Source organism: Dipodomys merriami, unplaced genomic scaffold (assembly GCF_024711535.1).
Source record: "Dipodomys merriami isolate MVZ:Mamm:240054 unplaced genomic scaffold, mDipMer1.0.p SCAF_9, whole genome shotgun sequence".
In the NCBI taxonomy this organism is placed as follows: Eukaryota; Metazoa; Chordata; class Mammalia; order Rodentia; family Heteromyidae; genus Dipodomys; species Dipodomys merriami.
The window spans coordinates 60,497,707-60,518,933 of record NW_027206512.1 but is presented as its reverse complement, the minus strand read 5'-3'; positions in this window follow the sequence as shown (position 1 = coordinate 60,518,933).

Here is a 21,227-nt window from a genome sequence, read left to right as displayed (position 1 = left end):
TCTAGATCCTTCTAACAAGACAGAGTTCAACAATTCTTTCAATGTGGGTTCATCAGAAAAATGGTACTCATGCCAGAGAGAATACTAAAGGTACGTGAACACAAAAACTTAGTTAAAACAGTTTTGGGAAGGGTAGAGGGCACACAGGAGATGATTATTAGTAATAGCCAGAACTCCTACATCATATCTCAGATCATACAAGACTCGTGGGAAATAAATGATTAGGGCACAGCCTTACTCATTTCTCTGGAGAGAGCAGCCCCACAGTGGTAAAGGTCATGAGAGGTCAGGACTGTGAGTATGCCAAGAGGGAGAGACAAACCCTGTCTTCTCAAATGCCTGTATGTGTCCTAAAGATGAGCAGGAGTTCACCAGCAGGAAGAGGAAATGCGCTACTCAGGGAAGGAAAGAAGGAGGGAGAAATCACATTCTCTCCCCATGAAGGGGATTTTAATGTCCCTAACGATAGAATGCATTCACTCTTTTCCTATCAACACCACATTTGTTGACACACCGCCATGGGAGGCCACGATACAGTACCTCCCTTTGGTGTTAGGTTTGCATGTCACGAGCAGGCTCATCTGGTTCTAGCTGTGTCTAAGATGTAAACGTCATTAAGCAGGATTCTGACGGCTTCCTTTTGCTCCTTTCTTCTCTGCTACAATTCAAGTACACTTCATAAAAGCTGCTCCTTTATCCGTGTTCTTGAGTGGTGGCTGACCCTCAAATGCCAACACACAAATAAATTTGCTTCCTTACAAAGCAGAAGTTTGAGATTTGGGAGGTCTGTTCATATAACCAAACTGGATACTACAAATACTTGCTCTTTATCCTATCTTGTAGAAAATTATTCAGGAATTCTCAAACTTCTAACCATTATATGCATTAAGCTGAATGCCAACAGGTATCACTTCTAGCTTTCATAACAATATTTTTGATTCTTCCTGATTTCTATAAATAGGAAAATGACTCAACAACTCTTTCTAAACATGTCTGTGCTGTCTCTCAACTGCTCATGACAGTTCCATAGTTTTTATTAGTATTTGTTGTGTAATTAAAAGACAGTAAATTGTCTTGGGGGAGAGAGCCTTAAGAAGACTAGGGATGATCTGTTTCAGACCCTGAATTACAAATTTTTCTTCCTCAGAGTTAAGACTCCCTGTGATACCATAGAGAACTTGAAGACAAAAATCCCAAAGGGCCTTTTCTTTTATAAAATTTTATTTTAGATTGCCTAAACATATAAAAACACTGAGGACTCAAAATCCCATTAGATCCTTTTTCTCCGGGTTATCATAAGTCTACATAGTCTGGCCCTTGGTACAGGAAAGAAATAGATTTTCAGTAGATAATTACTGAATAAGGGAAGGGGTAAAGAGGTAAGAATGGGTGAGAGGGAAGGAATGAAGGAGGGCAGGAGGAGGGTAGGGAGGGGTTACAAGGAGGAAGCTCATGGGCCAGGCTAAAAATCTTAATGGGCTAACCACTAAAAAAAAGGTGAAGATAGAAAAGACACAATTCCAAACATGCACAAGGAGTAGAAGCACCAACCACTACCTTCACTTATAGGTGAGGCACAGAGGATGTAAGAACACATAAAATAGCCATCTGACCCAGCCCGGTGTCAGAAAAGGCTTTTCACCTCTCAAAACCTTTGTATGTCTATTAGAGCTATTTTCAGAGTCATATTCAAGAAGTAGCTATTTAGGGATTACAAACTATCAGTCAGGTGAGAGGTGTCCCCTTAAGCACCATATAAAAATGGTTCAAGAAACTTAATAGAAACAGGAGGACAATAAAACCCGGGCTTTCATAAATTGGAAATAATGGAGGAAACAGAGCTCTTCAAAGGTTACGTAGCTATCCCAAAAGACAGAAATTTAAGACAACAAAAGACCTTTTTTTGTTCTGAGTCTGGGTGTGAGCCTTAATATGTACTAGTCAATGGCATTACTTTTATAAATCATATAGGTAGTTTTTATTCTAGAGGGTTCTGGATGGGCCTGCTATTAGTTTGAGACCAGATGAGACATTATAATAGAGATGCACACCTATTACTTGGTGGTCTCAATGATAATTATTCAATTATTTTTTTCGATTTAGAACTCATTCAAACTTATATAGCATATTACATTTAATTAATTGAGTGTTTATGCGTTAAGGAGTTATTTGCTTGTGACTATAGTGAAATGTCCAGGATTTATGATGGGAACATTTTAGAAGAGAGACATGTGTTTCCCTTGGATTTGTGTAGCTTCATTCATTATAATTTTCCTGATGTTTTGCCTACCATATTATTAACTTCCCCAAAGCAATGAAATACTAGCTTGTCTTCTCACAGCAGAGAAATGAGAGGAATAATTATGAACGTGGAAATCTCAGTGAAAACATGTTCCTATTGAAAGAGGCTAGTGGTCCAAGAAGGAGTTCCCTGGATTTATGGAGACCATTAAAAAAAAAAAGCAAGCAAATACACAGGAAAACAGATATATTTTTTTCACCTAGCATCTTGGATACACCATAGGCAGGAAAAATAAGTTCTGTATAAATATATAAATTTATATTTATATTATATATATATATATACTTTAGTGTCAGACTGGGAAAGAATTTCTATTTCACTAAAGTTATAAAGTCCAATAAATCATCAAGGGTGCAAGTGCGTGCCGTGCATAAATATTTAATAACTGCAAAGTGTTCTTTTCAAAATATAAGAGTTTGTAAGCACAGTGTTTGATTTGTAACTGACTCCAGGGGCAACGCTGAGGTGTGTTCCTTGTAACTCTTGGCTACTGAAGCTCTCTCAATCATGGGGAGGAGGGTGCAAGGGGGAAGGATAGTGCTAGGCAAACTTCCATACCCGTCAATGCAAAGATGTGTGGGTAATCTGGGAAATCAATTCCAGCCAGAGCTGTAGATCAGTACTTCTTTCACAAAGAGCTGGGGCAGGGGCAGACAGGACCTCCAAGTCATTTGTGTTTATTGTTCAACCAGGTGTTTGGGACCATCCAGGCTAAGCCAGGATCATGTGAAGGCACCAGCGGAAGAGAATGTGAGGAGGGAGGAAGAAGACAATGAGGGGCCAGGCCGGGCTGTGCAGCCTGCCTCTCCACAGCACGGCCTCCTGCGTCAGGATCTATTTGTATTGTGACATCTTGCAGTCCCATTGTTATTTCTCACAACATCATGGCCGGTGTCAGCACCCTGACCAACCGGGTGGCCTTTCATAAAAGGAAGAAGAAGAACAAAAAGAGCCCCTTGATTTATATTCCTCCTTCAGACAAGGTCCTGACTTTCTACTTGCGCTGCCACGTTTCCCTTCTCTTATTTTTGAATCACTAGATTTTATCATCTTTAGAAACGAGACTTTCATAGAAATTACTCAATCATCTTTCTCACGCATCTACTAGCTAGATGGTTCACTTTCATTCACACAACCTCTCCACTAGCCACAAGTTCCAAACTCATATTCATTAAGAGGAAATTTAGATTGGAAAATAATTTCTAGGTTCAACTTACCCTCCCAAATTATGTGTCTCAAAGCTACTCCACAATGTGAAGCTATTTCTATCTGTGGAAACCTGGAGGGTGGAGGAAAACTTGCAAAGAAAAGGTAGGCATGTACATTTTCTTAATGACAATATCTTTCCCCCTCTCTCTCTTGCTCTCTCTTAAAGATCCTAGTCATCTACCTGGATCAGGACAGGCCCAGTATTGCAAGAAAGTTGACAAACCCTAAAGTATCACAGAAAGAGAAAAACTGCTCTGTGAGACAGGAAATGGAGAACACTTTGCTCCTGGATGGCCAGGAACAAGAAAGACATTAAAGACATCATCAAAGGAAAGTCCTCATGAAATATGAGGAGAAATTCCATTCATGTTGTGACCACATAAGATTTGTAGGGAAAGAAATGTTGCATTAAATACAAACCATGTAACTTTCTCTCATTCCTCTGCTCACTCCTTTCCTTCTATTTCTAGGTTAGAAGTCTTTGCCTACACTAGTCAAAAACCAAAAAGAAATAAGAAACTACATTTTTTTTCTTTACATTAGCAAGACTTCTTCAAAACTCAGTCTTCATTAAATAATTCCCATAGTGAAATGGTATGTTCAGTTGCTTAAAAATAGCATTTTCATTTACTGTTGTAATGAGAGACTATTTGTGAGCTTAAATAAAAAAGAAGGATGTAATATGATATATAGAGTATATTCCAAACTTTTGAAACAAAAAAAGAAAAATATTTGATAGGAAATGGGCTAAACTCTCATTTTCCTTATTAATTTTTCCACGTTTCTATGCATATTAAGTATTCTATAATCTGATAAATGACTTTAAGTCTCATTTGCTTAGATGACTTGAGTTAATATAATGCAGGCACTATGCTAGGATCTACAGGAATACATGGATGGGTGCGGTCTCACTTAAGCTGCAGGAAACCAATATGGGACAAGGAATGAGACCTTCAAATGAGCAGTCACAATGCCGGAGGATAAAAGCAATAAACTCAGAGCAACAGACACCAAATCTTTACTCTGAGAGCCTGGTGAAAAAGAAGCTGAAATTCCATCACTCAAGCCAGAGTATAAGAGGCTTAGGAAGATTTGACATTAATCACTAAGGCTTTGTAATTCTCAAAGCAAAACTTAGGGGTTTAGGAAACACTGAAATTCTTCCTGTCTTATTTTTGAATCACTAGATTTTATAATCTTTATAAACAAGACTTTCATAGAAATTAACCAATCATCTTTCTCACGCATCTACTAGCTAGACCTAGCATCAGCATTGCTAAAGCTCACATCAGGTTCTTTATCAAAACTAATCATCTAAAGGAGGCAAGGACTACAGTCTTGACTTTATTAATATCCTGGCCTCGTTTAAACACTGGTCGAGATTCCATGAAGGCACAGCAATATTTTTTAAGAAAAACATGAATCTATTTTCAACTTAAACCTTGCAACCCTCTGATTTTCAGAGTCCATATCCTGTGCAGCCCAAACTACAGAATTCTGTAAGAAAACTTACCATGACTTTTGGAGTCTATATTACACAATCAACTTTGTATTCTTACTAGATGAAACTTTGTATTTGTATAAGGAGTACTTATTTTGGAGAATTAAATGCATCTTCCAGAATGCAGCAGTCTTACTATAAGATAGTTTGAACTGATCATTTGTATTATAAACTTAATGTAAGAATCTCTGAAGTGTTTTGTTGTAGATACCCTGACAGATGTTCCCCATTTAAGACAATAAGAACTTAGTGAGTTCTATAATGCTTAGAATATGAATAAAATGTTAATATGGTAGGAAGTCAATGAAGTGTATCCAAGTGACTCTGGCCTGGTAGCCTTCACATTCTTGTGGAATCCTTTGTGTGTGGGTTATCCAGTTATTTGCTTTTATTGAAAAACATGACAAAGTGATGCACCTTTCCAGACTGGCACACAAAAGACTGTAATTTCTATCATTCCTCCCTCTCCTAGTTCTTTTATTCTATGGGAGAGAAGCTGCTGTGTTAGGAGTAGCACTAAGGAAAGAGCCATGACTCAAGGGACTAGTATTTCTAGCTACCGGCCAGCAAGGACTTCCAACAAGTATGAGTAGGCATCAAAGTAGAGCCCTCTACACAATCCTTGAGATGATTAAAATAGGTGGCAAACCCTGAGCCAAAGAGACCAGCCAATTCCATCCCTATTCACCTACCCACAAAGACCATATGCTGATAAATGATATGTTTGGAGATAATTTATTATGTAGCAACATACAAATAGTAAAATTATCTGCTTCCTGGCTCTAAGATAATTTCTCCATGCATCCTTGCTAAAATATATCTTAAAATTCCAACTGAAATTAGATCACTGATAAAAACTTGAAAACTAAAGATCACTAATGGCCTAACTGTGACTTGTTGGCAAAATATCTTCTGCAAAGCTTATGAACTCAATGATCAGGTATGAAAGTCAAGCAGTGTATATCTCTACTGCTCTGTATATCCAACGTGCTGACCTGTTACATTTATTATTTTATTCCCTTCCCATTAGAACAGAAGGTCTACAAGAGCAAGAAATTCTTCTCCACTTAGCTGACTTTACCTATCCCAAGGTCTAAAACCAGCACTTGGTACACAGGCATTTCTCAATAACTGTTTCCTGAGTGAATGACTTTTACTTGTTTAAAAATCAAATTTGTATGCAGAAATTCAAATCCAAATATTCACAATCTGTGAGGTTTACTGTTTGTTTCCGAAGCATTCCTTCCACCTTCCCTAATTCTCAGTTATCCCAAAGGTGTTAATTCCACTTGGACTTGTCTGTGTCTTAGGGTACATTCCCCAGAGGCAGAATCTGAGACAAGAATTTGCATGAAAGAGACTTACTAAGGAACTGGCTCCTAGCTCAAACTACTTAATAATACTGTGTTGTGCACTTGAAATTTGCTGAGATTATATTCCTTAAATATTCTTACCACAAAAGGCAATTATGTGAGGTGAATGAATATGTTAGCTATATTATGGCATATATTTATATGATATATAAATATATATGTGTGTGTGTGTTTATATGTTTATATATAGGTGTATGTTTGTGTTTATATGTATAACTTTTATTTGCCAAATATACCTCAATAAAACTGTGGAGGAGGGAGGAAGGGCATCCAAGAGAAATCAGGAAGATGAAGGGAAACACCTACAGAGAAGAAAAAACCAGGCCAGGGTGTGATGTCCAGTAACTCCAGTGTAATTCTGCTGGAGAGCTCTTAATCTCATCATCCCTCAAAATATGTCTCAATCCTAGGGCATAGAAGTTGAGCTTTTATGCTTCTATATTAATTACTCATCCACCAAGGGCTGCCCCAAGGGTGCAAACTCTAGGAACTTCCAGCTGTTGACAAGTATGAGTAGAGCCAAGGTCAGGTGACCAGGGGCACTGTGCAGGCTTCACAAGCAAAGGGACATCAAAGCTGGGTGGGAGAAATGAAGAACTAGTAATGGGAATCCAAGGGGGGATCTGCATGGAGATCCAACTATATACTACAATACTCCCAGTTGGTCCTATTCACATTCTACCCACTCTTGAAGCGATTCTTTCTCTATGTACCTTAGCACTATGTGATAGCAATATATACTCTCTTACTATTCTACAAATTTTCACTCCCCTTGCGAAGAATCTTAACACTATATATTTCCATGACAAAGCTAGGTGTTGGTGGCTCACGCCTGTAATCCTAGTTACTCAGAAGGCTGTGATCTGAGGATCATGGCTTGAAGTCAGACCAAGCAGGAAAGTCTGTGAGGCTCTTATCTCCAAGTAAACAACAAAAAGCCAGAAGTGGAGCTAGATAGCTCAGGTGTAAGCACCAGCCTTGAGCAAAAAGCTCAGAGATAGTGTTTAGGCCCCGAGTTTAAGACCCAGTGCTGGTACGGATGGGGGTCAGGTTTTCTCATCACCATATATGCAGGAACTATGTAATATACTGTACACCAGAGCCAGGAACATAATGAACATGAAGTAAATGATTTCAGAATAGGGGCTTTATCAGCTACCAAGTGCTTTGCCACCTATGTTATTTATTGCTCACAAAATACAGAGAAGAATACACTGTACTTCCAACTGCTCGATTTTCTAGCAACAAAGTCTTAGCATACATTGACTTCCCAAATAACTATTAGTTACTGAGAGATGCATCCGAATTATAGCTGATTTCAAGTCCAATTTGCTTTTATCCCACCAACACTCATTAACAAACTGGCTAGGAGTACATTTGGAGATGGAGATAACTAGACACCAGCCTTTTGGAAAAGCTACTTCAAGATGCTTTGCTCAAGGAAAAATCCTAGAAGACCCAGTGCTGTGAAAATCAAGATAGCAAATGAATGCCTGATCACATTGATCTGAATCACATGAGGTAGAACAGAATGGAAATTCTTGACTCAAATTGAGACTGAGTTAATTTAGATCAAATTGAATATTATAGCGCCCTTTGATTCCCTAATTCCCAATATTTTCTCTAAAATGTATGGTGGATGTTAAAATCAGGAGGATGGTGCCGGGAAATGTGGCGATTATGAATTGCTGACTGTTTAATTCATTCAAATGATTAAGATGTGCCACAAAACCTTTGAAGAGTCAGGCAGGCAAGCAGCACCGTAGCAGAAACTCTGTGCTTTACCCTTCTTCTCTGTCCTAGGATCTTAGGATCTACTATCAACATTAGTGACTCTGAAAGCTTTGCCCAAGCATGGCAGACAGGAAGAACCAATGGCAGATGAGAGTTGAAAGATAAAGGCCTTCGCTGTCTCATTCTCCTCACTGGGAGGTTCTGTAATAGATGTTCCTTCTAGAGGTCCCCCAAAGTGATCGAGTCTTGGTTGTTCATCCAGATGTCATCTAACAGTTTAGGTTGTCTTGGTTTCCTAGTCTTCTCTGTCTCCTCTTCCGTACTAGCTCTTTCCAAGAGCAATCGCAAAATAAACTACGTGATCATGGGGTATCCTAGCATAGTCTGCTTTATTCCATGCCTGTATACTTATCTGCTCAAAGCAGATAGCCAGACTGATGGTCCAAAGGGCTAAATCAGTCATGTGGAGGAAATAAATCTCCACCAAGAGCCTGTCCTGAAGCACCTCTGACAGTGGTTACATGCTCTGTCCACCTTGAAGGCTGGCTTGAGTAGAAAGAGCTCTGCACCACAGCATGGAAAGCAGGATTCTAATACCAGCATGGCCACCAACCTCCCGATTAGCCTCTTCTTTTCATCTCTCCGATCTGCTGTTTTTCTCTGCCAGAAACTTATGGGGTTGGATTGTTAAATCCCTGTGGCCCAATTCCCATGGTTCCATGGGAGGGGATGAAGTGTAGGATGTGTTTTTAAAGGTGTATAACTAATAAACAAGCATAGCTCTGGCCTTGTGTAAAGCACTGTTTAATTAGGCACATGAGAGGTTCCAATCTGTCTAGACAGGCTTCTCTCTTTTCCTCCAAGGATGCCTTTAGCCACACTTGCTTTGACACTGTGACAAGGTAGCCTTTGGCTTCAGCCTACAATTTTGTTGGTGATAGTTCAGATGTCATAGAGTTAACTGTGGAACTTTCTGTAGTTTTAGTGCTGTTTGTCTTTCCAAGTGGAACTAGGAAGATTTCCCTAAGCCAAGGAGGCAGTTCAAGTGACTACAGCCACCAAAAACACCTCCTGGTATAGCACTACCTGTCTATCGTGAACTAATGGGCTCTTTAACTCCTACTCCCATTTTCCACCTCTGCCCTTGAAGATGAAAACATCTTAGCATTGACAGGGAAGAGATGTGAGAGAAGGCAAGGAGAAGGGGAAGAGGGAGGCAGGGGAGAAATAAGCATTAAAAAAATGGGGCTGGGAATGTGGCTTAGTAGTAGAGTGCTTGCCTAGCATGCATGAAGCTCTGGGTTCCATTCCTTAGTATCACATAAAAAGAAAAAGGTGCTATGGTTCAAGTGGTAGAGTGCTAGCCTTGTGCAGAAGCAACTCAGGAACAGTGCCCAGGCTCTGAGTTCAAGCCCCAGGACATCTAAAAAATTAAATAAAATAAAGAAGAATGGAGGGGAAGAGTTGGAGGGGGGATAATGGATAAGCAGGAGAAAATAAGGGAGGGGGTAACAGTGTTTAAAAAGAAATGTACTCATTACCTTACTTATGTAACTGTAAGCCCCTCTTCACCTTTAAAAAAAAGAAAAAAAAAAAGAAAGATAACTGCCCGGAAGCAGAAAGGGGGTAATTTTGCTTTAGTGAATGGCTTCATGCTTTACAGCCTGACATAGGTAGTTAGGGAGTTATTTAGAACCTTCCCTCCCCTGTCCTCAGACATAGGCAACTTCTCTACTTACTCTCATCCTAGATTCCCCAGCCACATCCTCTGCATATACTTTGTCATTTGAGCTCCAATGTATATCCAGTAATCCTCTTGAGTGAGATTGGGAATGGCTTCAGGCTGGCTGCTACCCTCTAGTGTATGAAACATGATGTGTTTCTTCTATATTCATTGTTACTTCCCACACACTGTTCTCTCAAAGTTGTCATAGGTTGTGATCACAGGGTGTGATAGCTTTGCTATGGTGATAGTCTGCCTTAGTTTTTGTAAGCTATCAGCTCACAGGGAATATAACTAAAACTTTATGGAAGTCTTGTGATCACCTTGGAATGCAAATGGACCTCAACCCTTCATTCTCAACAAAAGATAGGGTTAGGGTTAGGTTTCATATTAAAAAAAAACTGCCCCAAATAAAAACCCATATTAGTTCTCTTTTAGTATTTTAAAAAGCATATATACCAGAAGAAAGCCCCCTGAGTATGGAGTGTTACTAGTGAATATTACCAAATAACTGAAACGGATTTCATCAGAATGAAAACTTTCTCCAATTAGAAGATGCTATTAAAAGGAACCCAGAAAATTATACAATGGAACAAAACATATATGACACAAAGAAATACAATGTAGACCCAAAGAGTAACTATAATTGAAAACTAGAAAGTCAAACTATATAGATTTAGAAATGCAAAATACTTGAACATCTCACAAAGAAAGATCTATGGGTATCCAAAGTGCACAAGATGAGATATTCTCTTTCAAACGCTCACCGCAGGGAATCCAGAGCAAGTATGCACTTCCTACTCATTCCCCAGAGCTTCTCCCTTCTCTTGAACCATAGCTTTCTATGCAATCTGATTTCTTCTAGATTATGAATCATGGCCGAATGAATTCTATTTAATGAAAGTTACTTCATTTGAAGGTAACTTGATTAAAGACATCTTGTTCTAAGTCACTTCTTTCAAACTTTCTTTTACCCAATTAGCTTACAACATTCCTGGAGGAGTCAACTCAGCCAGGATTGCCATTGCCTTGCTTGGTGTGGCCAACATACACACTTAACTCCATGGAGAGGAACCTGTCCAAGGCTCTGTGAGTTTGAAGGATCTGGTACCAAGATGGTTCAAGCAGAGAGAGATTTACAGCAGACCCAGCCCCAGGGGTTCCTTGCCTGAGCTCACACCATTCACCCCTGAGCAAGGTCGTTCCTCATTAACGTTGCCAGCAGCTGAAAGTTTCACACGAAATTATTACGCTGTGTTCATCTCACCCTGAGAACATATCCAGTTCTTGGACTGTAAACAAAGACTTGAGCTCCTTCCTTCAGTTGAGCTGCTAGTGTTTGATGTGTTCCCCAATCACATTTTCAAGCTCTGCCAATACAGCAAAATATTTCCATCCTTGTTCCTGAGTCTGTTATTGCTAATAAGATAGTCATACTGATATACACGCATATAATTCATTTTAATACGGTTGAATTTGGAGGTAAAAAAGATACTAAAATACAATCAGATTAAATGTGCTCATAGAAAGTTTGAGACTGTGAATGAGTTTAATGACTTCTTAGTATGGTCTCTGGATCTAACTTCATTCACAGATTCCTTTATTCATTTGTGCTGTAAGTACTTCCTAATACCACGGGTGTCAAACTATGTATTCAGTGTGAGGAAAACAAAGTCTTTTCTCCCTAAGAAACAAAAAGAAAATTGAATTGCATACAAATGCAATATTCTCTACCAAGTACCTGGCATTCTTTTGTGTGAAAAATTGTATAGAAAGAAGTTTGAGGGAAAATACAGAAGAATAGCTTTAATCATTAACTTGAAGATTTCTATTTTCTTGAGACAGAAAATTATATACAAAAAGTATTTACTGGTAATAATAAGTAAAGGGAAAATGTAGAATAGTCATTCATAAGTAGAACTAGAATTAGCAAATCACTTTTTAAAATAGGATATCTTTATTAGCTGAGATTTTTCTGTGAAATAACCACCTTTATTCAATATCCTTAAATCTTTAAAAAAATCCCTCTTAAAATTTTTATATGGGGTTCTTAAATATGTAAAGAATTCAACAAAGTGCTTGATAAAAAATAAATGTGATGTAACAGCAGCAACAAAAGAGAGAGCAATAGTAACAAAAGAAAGTTATAAGGTAGCTGGTAAAACAGGAAGTGTAGTTTTCATCCTAACCATAATAATAGTAGATATTATAATAATGGGAGCTAAAGAACTTAGAAATCAGGTTCTTGATGTTGAGCTTAAAAAATACTCCATCTACTCAGTCATTAACCTTTCCAAGCTTTATCACCAGACTATCCAATTCTCTTCTACAGAAGAAACAGTCTAAATGGCAACTCCTCTAAATGGTAACTACTTAAAGATAATAACAAACATTTAAAAAATAAAAATGATCAGAATCATAGAAGAAATGTTTATCATACTCATAGAAATGCATGTCTGTTCTCTGCTTGCAGCCTCCTGAAGACTTAATTCACTCCTGATCCATGTAGAGCACCTCTGGCGATCAAACCCATTCAGATCACAGCAAAAGTTCAAGTAATACTTCAGCATCCTCCATTTCCTTCCATGGAATGTATGGAAAGTGCTGCAGTGTAACTTTAAATAATTTTGCTCTTCTAGAGGAATTGAGGGAATGACTACCTACAATAAATGTGGAAAATATAATGTCATAGTGTCTAATCATACAGTCTGGATCTCATAAATACTGAAAAAGGCAATGCAATGTTTATAGAATATCTTAGTGTTTTTAAAAGAATCAGACATTGCTGAGTATTGGTGGCTCATGCCTGTAATCATAACTCCTCAGGAGGTTGAGATCTGAGGATCAAGGTTCAAAACCAGTCCAGGCAGAAAAGGTCCTATGAGACTCTTACCACCAACTGGAACTGGAGCTGTGGCTCAAAGTAGTAGAGCATTAGCATTGAGCAGCAGGAAGAGCTTAGAGACAGCATCCAGGCCCTGAGTTCAAGCCCCACAACTGAAAACAAAAATCAGACATCTTTGTAAAGAAAGAAAATCTCAACTTCTGTAACAAGTGCCTGAGGATGTTGTAAGATGTGAGGTCACTCATGAAGAGGCTGAAAGAGTGGGAAGAGCTGAGCATGACCTCCCCTGTCTACCAAGAAGACAAGTCAGGGAGAACTATTCTAATATGAAGACAATGAGGACATCTAAGAGACGGAGTCAACTTACCAGCCAGCTGCATGATCTGTAGGTGTGGCTGCAGAAAACAGAGAGAAGACCATGATGCGGAGTATGGGAGGTTTGTGTGGCCATCCAGGCAAGTGTAAACTGTCAGCCTCACAAATATCCAGGTTGGAATAGGCCCTGGCTAGACAGGAAAAGTGAGAGATGGGACCCCGAGTAGAACATATCATTCATTCCCTGTTTCATTCCTGAGCACTTGTCCTACTTCAATGCTAGGGATACAACAAATACAATGCCAACTTTAACTCCATGGAGGAGATTCAGGTCAAGTAAATCCATATTTGTACTATGACACAGTAAATTCTCTAATATAATAGCTGAGGTATTCTAAGTATTCTCTTCATAACTGCACCCAGCTATAAAAAGCCCTGTTGCACTGAATAAAACAGAACACCCTCAAAATTGACCAGTAGAAAGGATCTACCACAGAGGTCCAGTTACAAAGGTAATGGGAAAGCTGAATAAGGAAATAGAAAATGCTAAGACAGTTCAAAAACCAGCCCAAACAAGATACAACCATGCCAAAGGGGTCTATTTTAGAGGCACAGAGCCACAAACCAAGCATACGTAGAAGAAGCCAAATGCACTGAGACTGCCCAGCAGCAGCTGAGACAGGGAGAAATGGCTTTCATTACTTGGTTTTCCTCTTCTTCGGCACTCCTACCTTCTGCCAATGCTTCTTATGCATTCTTAGGGATTGTTATTACTATTTAACAGGTTGGGAAAAACACTGAGCCTCCTAGAGTTAGGGCACTTGCTCAAAGTCAGACCATAACTAGCAGACTCAATAGTCAAACAATTCAACCTTTTAACATAGCTCAAGTTCTTCCTACTGCTGTTCTTACCATCCAATGACCTGAGATAGTCGAAGGCTACATAACGAAAGAATAAGAAGGCAGATGACCTACTTACAGGGAGTGATCGAATAGGCAGGGCAAGAAGCTTCAGGCTAGTGGAAACTAATTTTTTTTAATGAAATGAATGAGATGCCAACAAAAATCCTTTTCAATTCTCCCCTTGCAAAGGCAACTCCACTTGTACTTTGATCTTTGACCTGGACCCATACAATTAATTCCACATCATATTTCTGCATATTGCTCTCTAAGGAGAATCGAGTTTACACTTCCCCCCAATCCAAACCATAACAGTACTTAATTAGGTGATAATTTATGTAGTACTTACCATGAACTCTTGGCACTTGCTGGAGGAGGCTGTACAAGTATACACGTGTTATCACCTGACTACATCAAGAAACAGGGCCTGGGCATTGGCAAGGTGTCTTGGGCTTTACAAGGTATCAAATGACTTTTATAACCCTGTAGTACCTGGCTCTCTAGTAGGCAGAACTGTCTCTAGTGTGTATTAATATACTGAATATTATGCCCACATGTGCTTAAAACACTGATTCTGAACATGTCAAAACGACAAGGAGCCTGGAAAATCAGAGAAACAGATGTTGCATGAATAGTAGGCCTTCTCAGGGCCCATCATTCAATCTTGGGGAAAGGGTGCAATAGGGAGACATCATTCAAACCTACTCAATGGAAAATTAACAGACACAGTCTGTGGTGGTAATGAGCCTCTGGACACTGACTTCTACCCTCTTGCCCTAGCCTCATTGAGACTAGTTTAGGAATGGTCCTTTTCCAGGTACTCCATGAGGTCTGCAAAGGTCATGGTTGCATGACCCCAAAGTATTAAAGATCCTCCTTTAAATAACACACACTTGTCATGAGAGGTGATCCCGAAGGGACTGCAAGCTGAGACTTGTCTGAACATGCAAACCGGAGTTCATGCATTAGAGACAGGAGCAACGAAGCTTTCTTGCCTGTTCCCTGTTCTTGTTATCTATGGGAACAAAAGAGAAACAGAACCAAAAGGCTGCAATTTGGGTTCTTGATTATAACCTTGCATCTATCCTCTAAGTTAAATTCATCTCGTAGTAATAGTACCTCTTTATTGTCTCCTGTTATTGTCAATTGGAGAGAACACAAAATAGGACCTGAGTATTGCTCTGTGCATGAACCAGTTTAATCCAAACCTGTGACCACAAATCAGCAAGACCACATAGATCATATCTGGGAAATCCACAAAAAGGAGTCCTCCCATACGTGGTCCCTACCATACATGCAGATCACTCCATGGTTTGGGTAAGAACCACCCAGCACATCATCCTCAGACCTATCATCAGGCTGGAAATCTGCTCTAGCTTCATGGTTTGGCCTTGATCTGTTTTGTGAAGTTCTGACCACTTACAGGACCAGGAGCTACAGCTACAGTGCTTGTACACACAACACTTATCTGTACACATCTTTTCCTGGCTTTTTACTTTTTACTCCTGGCTCCTTCCATGAGAACAGCATGGTCCTCTGGCTCCCTGTGGACATACCCTCCTGAGTTAGCTAAACAGAAAATCCACATCCAGGGGAGAAAGGAGACAGGAAGAAAGGCTGATCAATGGTCCTAAGCTGCCATGTAGAAGGGTGTAGTTCCAGTACACTGTTGGATGCCATAACAAATTATAGATAAAGATTGCATACTATTTAACTCAAAGTCCAGATTCTGAGTGTTTTCATGATGAAGACTTGATAAGAGGTATCTATTTTAATCTGTATTTCACACATGGAACACAACATTAACTAGTACTACACCACTGTGTACATTTTTTAAGTATCCATTAAAAACCCACTTATGATATAAAATGAATGTTTGATCTCTCTTCATTGATATTTCAGTCTAAAATGGAAGTAGTATGTTCTTGGATGCTATTTCTAGACAAACCCAGTGTGCCTCTCAAATAGTATTAAAACCAAATATACAATATTTTTACTAACCATGTGCTTATTTTTCTCCAGAAATTCTTTTAGCATCCAAAAGTGGTTGTAAAACTTTGTTCTGGGTACTCTGGGTGTACAAAAAAAAAAAAAAAGGTAAACAATAATGTGTACTCCCTTTGTGAAAATCACAACTCTAGAAATGAGGTACAAGAAACGGTTCATTCTAGAAAATTCAAATGATAGAATAGAATCTCTGTGCTGCAATTCAAATGACAAAAGAATAGAATCTCTGTGCTGCAAGATTTCAGAAATCCAGTTTAATAGGCATGAGTTCAACACCTCCCGGCTCATGCATTTTATATCAAACTATTTCATCTTGGAACAACACCGGATGGTGGATATTTCTCAAATAAAGCTGAAATTCATATATTAGTGGCTTCCGCCAATAGCTGTACATTAGACTCATAGGGGAAAAAAATTAAGTCTTCTATACTAATGGTACTGATGACTATTTAAAATTAGACCAAAATAAATACCAGGAATCAGGTGCTCAAAAGTGAGGAGTGTCATCAAGGGAGGGGTAAACAAATGAAGATAGAGAGGGGGAAATTACAGTCATAAATTCCATACATATCCTACAAAATTAAGAAAATTGAGGGAAGGGGTAAGAATGGGATTTATATTGATCAAGTCACATTGTATTCCTATACGACTTTGGCGAATGGCAAATCCTCTGTGCAACTATTTAAAGATAAAAATATTTTTTTAAATCAAGAAGTAAATAAAACTACTTACCACTCTACCCCTGGAATTTTTTTTCTCTTTTAAGACATGACATCTCTGATTCCTTAAGTCTTACTTGATGCTGTATAATTGCATGTGATCGCAATTATATTACAGTTATAATTCTTCTGTTCATTGTTGGGGGTTGTCCTAACAAGTGTCAGGCCCTGAGGATAAACCTCAATATCATCAAAATAAGTAAATGATTATTCTGCTCATTTTTCTCTTCTTTCAGTTCATCTTGTTACTCCTTTTGAGAATACACTCCTTTTGAGAAGGCATAATAATGCTAATCTAGAGACCAGGGTGAGTTAAAATAGAGAGGAAATAATACTATTAGTTTACTAAGTAACACTTGCTTTCTTGGATAGCCACATCACACTTGCTGATACGATGCTATAATTCATACGAGTTCCAATTTGGTGACATGGATTATTTATTTATATGACAGATTTGGGAAATGGCTCCTATTGACACCACTGGTAACAACCAAGGATTCCCATCCTGTCCTCAACCTGGCAACATGTACCCTATTTTCTAGAGCTCATGGGAACCTAACCTCTGTGGCCAGCAGATTTCCTTCTGTTTGTGTAAATGGCAGTAAAGAGAGTCTTAAAGAGTTCCTCCATGGTGACCCACAGTCTAAGCAGGATCTTCTCCCTCAAACCACCTGCACCTCCACTACTCTCCTCCAAGCTGTGAGATGTCTCCATAGAACTTATCCAAAAGCAAAGCTTAATCCTCTGTCTGCCTCCTTGTCTGCTTCATCCATAGTCCACATCTCAGGAAAGTCATTGAGATGCCCTAGAACCAAGCCAGAGCATCCATACTTCCTCAGAAACTCTGCGGTCACCTTCTGTCACAAGCAAAAGAGCAAGATGAAACTCACTGAGAACCTGTTGAATAACAGTGGCTAGTGGCATGGGGAACGTGGAGGAAGCCAGGGTATAAAACACCCTGGCGGACACCTTTGAACAAGTGGTGTACAGTAAACAACAACAACAACAACAACAACAACAAAGATAGTTGAAACAGATCCTGTCCGGGGTATGAGTACTAGTGGGAGGGGGAGAGATGAACAGAAAGGTGAGGGAGGATACATCTGGTCAAAATAGTTTACCTACATATGTGAAAATGGAACATTAAAGCTCTGAGATCCTTTGCTACCAGGAAGACAAGTGTAGGTTAACTCTGGATACATCCCTGATGACTTTGCTCACCCCGCAGCTCTTCTCACTCAGGACCAGAGGGGGAATACCTTCCCAGTGCCTCTTCTGTGATTGGTGAAAAGCTTTGATTGGTTCATGCGGGAGGCTTGTGACTGGCAGAACTGAAAGCTAGATAAATGCCAAGCTGTGATTGGTGGAATTACAATCTGAGCACAAGCTTGTCACACCCATTTTCTAGCTATATAAACAGGCTATTTAACACTCTTGTTGGATTCATTGCTATGGGGAGCCTCTCTCTTGTACACTACTTGTTGTAATATTAGGCCCAACAAAGATTCTGAGAAGTCTTTTGCATACTTGTGGTCTTTGTCATGGTTATAGATTAAGCTGGTTCCAAGAAGAATGGATAGAACCTGGGAATTATAGCCCTCTCTGTCGCAGCAGCAGCAGCAATAGGAAGGAGGTAGCTATGAGTTCCAGAAAGCCATTGAAAGCTAAGGACCTCAGTATCTGAATCTCAGAGCTGTAACACTAAGAGATTAAGATAAAGCTCTGCACTATAACTGTAGGAAGCTGATGAAGAGTTCTAAACGAGGGCAGAAACTGCAAGAAACTGTAGATTACAAACAACAAGAAAGCCAGGCATTGGTGGCTCATGCTTGTAATCCTAGCTGCTCATGAGGCTGAGATATGAGGAACCTGGTTCAAAGCCAGCCTGGGCAGAAAAGTCCATGAAACTCTCATCTCCAATGAACCACCAGAAAGTTGGAAGTGGCACTATAGCTCAAGTGGTAGAGCACTAGCCTTCAGCTGAAGAGCTAAGGGACAGTGCCCAGGCCCAGAGTTCAAGCCCCACGACTGACAAAAAAAGAAAAAAGAGAGAAAAGAAGGTCAGCTGCAGAACTGACAAGATGAGAGATGGTGAAGCTGACAGTACCTGAGCCATGAGGTTGTGAGGAGCCAAAGGCAGAGGCTGAGCCCCTAAGAACTGCATGCCCCAGTTAGGAGTGTCCAAGAGAGCCACCAAAGGTTAAAGAACCGAGGCTCAGGAGCTATGATTCAACTACAGGGGGTTGGCGCACTAAAAGCCACAACTCTAAGCACTCTGGCTTAGGGCTACAATACTCTAAGTTTGGAAGCCCAATCTGTAAGCCTCTAGAACTGAAGAGAAATGCTCTTTGCCTGTCTACAATTGCAATTTGGGTCGAGTGGAAAAACCTCAAGCTAGCTGTGATACTGATATTGCTTTTAAAAAAAATCTTCTCCTTCTCATGTTTCTCTCTGGAGAGAGAGAGGGGGAAGAGGGAGAGAGAGAGAGAGAGAGAGAGAGAGAGAGAGAGAGAGAGAGAGAGAGAGAGAGAGAGAGAGAGAGAGAGAGAGGCTGCTAGACCTACCTATCAGCAGCATTCTGAATGTGCTCAATCCACTATCTCTTCCACATAGCTATACCAGAATCTTCCTGGCCATATGTGTCCTTCTGAGATAAGAGGACCGCAGCAAAGACCCAAAGAAATGCTCAGCTTCAGAATACTCATCATATTCCTTTCAACAGAGTTTAGGGATCCCATCAAACCCAGAAGCAAGATTAATCATGTGGGATTTCTTTTATACGACAAATTTGTCTCCAGAAAGCCACCTGGCAGCAGACACTCACTGATAAATTTCAGGCATCTCACCTGAAATGAGGAGATAGTGTCGACTTGTGCCAGGAATGACTCCAGCCCAGCCTTTCCTCCCCGTTGGCATGGAAGAGGAGTGGAGGTGATGAAGAGCAGGCTTCGGTAATATAGAACGAGTAGTTCTTCATGCGGTGTTTAGAGGGAGCTTGACCAATATGAGGGAGGATGATGGTGAGACAGAGAATGCGAGAGGAAGCCAATGACCGGTGACATTTACAAAGCTCTCCGCAGCACCGATCTGAGTGGTGGACTTGAGGTGGGAGGGAGGGAGAGAGTCGCAAAGCATTTCCTCAGCCTTCTCTTGCACCTCTATTCCCACTCAGGTAGTTCTTACCTCATTAGCTCTCTCATCTTAGGAGTAAAGCCCACCCTCCACCTCTAGCCCAACCCATGAAAACTGTGGACACAGACTTCCATTATGGGCTATCCCTCAGCCGCCGCCCACTCCAGATCCCACCCACAGACTTCGAGCCTCGCCTTCTCTCAATAGCCTCATTAACCAGGCAGCACCTTGGAGAAGGCAGGGGAAAAGGCCCCAGGCAAGTTTGTCCTGGGGGGGGGGGGTTTCACTGAATTTCATTTCTCTATCAATTAAACCATAGACCTAGAACCTCACAAGGAACAAAGGTGGCCTTATAGTCCATGCGTCTGAACCATTGTCAATATAAGATTTTGTGCTTCTGCCCAAAAGACCCCAGAAAATTAGAAATGTCCCCATAATATTTTAACCTCCTTTTAAGTGTTAGCAACTTACTTGGGATGGGCACTATGGGTTGGGGGTATAGGAGGTCATCATTTAGCATCCAGGGCTCAAGTGCTAGGTGATGAAAGCAGATTAATTCATTCTCCCTCAACTCAAATGTCACCATTTGCCTTAGAGGACAAAGGGAGCAATGTTGCCTTATGCCTGAGATATAGGAAGCTGTAGTGAATTACAGTAGCTAGTACTCCTCACAAGTCAGGATGTGTATTCTTTCCCAGATACTGTGCAGTCTTGGGGAGTGATAAAGAAAAGCAAGTCACTCCTGAGCCTCCAGAATTCAGAGCCAGATGGGCAAAGGATCAGCCAGGATCATGACAGGAAGCAGATGGCTTTCTCACTGAGATTTGTGAGGGACTTCAAAGGAGAGATTACTCTAGAGGTGTGATCAGGGTCAAAGAAATTCACAAGGGATACAGCAGGAAGCTATAACTGCACGTCAGCTTGAAGCGGTAGAAGAGCAGACAATTTCACTGTAGTATGTCCAGTTGGAGTTGCTCTCCCTCAGCCTCCAGATCTATGAACTTTGATCAATAGCCATTACCAGATCTGTGAGACAATGTTGTAACAGCATGAAGCAGAGTAAGACAGGGTCCTGGGGTCGGGGGGATGGCTAAAAGATGGTGGTCTAACTTTCTTGAGTCTTTGGTTTCCCAATCAGCTTCTCAGTGACATCTAACCTTTCACCCCTGGCTCATGTGTTTCTGCAGAATCTACCCATGCTCTGGTGCTAGCCACACGGAAGCAAAGATAACGCAAAGAGCAGGAAAGAACACGGGTCTTTCGGTGTGTATGCAAAGGCTCAAACCATCCTTTGTCAGGAGATCTAGTGTGGCTTCCCACAGTGCAGAAAGATCTGCAGTGCAGGAGGCAAGAATTCTTGCTTGGTTTCTATCTTTGTGGTCTTGGAAGCCATTAGTAGGTCATTGCACATTTCTGCACCTCTGTTTCTTCCTCTGTGTAATGTCTAAGAAATTTCACATAATTTTC